Raw genomic sequence first — 396 nt, 5'->3', positions numbered from 1 at the left:
AGTGGAATACATCCTCGGATCTGCTTTGAAGGCAGGGAAGGTGGCCAATTAGGCAAGGTCAGCAGCACCAAAGCGCGAAAAGGCGCAGGTTAAGCCCCCGGAAATGAGGACATATCCAACTGCATTGCCGGATCAGCTCAAAGTCTTATATCACAGCTAATGGGTCGCGGCGTCTTATAGAAAAGAAAATGTAAAAAGTTAATAGTTTCCAATAAAAATATGTGGTAAAAGAACGTTTTCCATGGTCTCCCTTATGTTTCGACATTTTTTTTTCTATTAGAAAACTTAGGAATACGGAAGGAATATACAGAGACCATTTAAAAAAAAAGACTCCACTATTGGTCCTTTTCAAACCTGGATTACTTTATATGGTTATCTATGTCTAACCCAATTAGC

This window comes from Penaeus monodon, chromosome 31 (assembly GCF_015228065.2).
Source record: "Penaeus monodon isolate SGIC_2016 chromosome 31, NSTDA_Pmon_1, whole genome shotgun sequence".
Taxonomy (NCBI): domain Eukaryota; kingdom Metazoa; phylum Arthropoda; class Malacostraca; order Decapoda; family Penaeidae; genus Penaeus; species Penaeus monodon.
The sequence above is the reverse complement of the archived record's forward strand: the minus strand, read 5'-3'. Positions refer to the sequence as shown.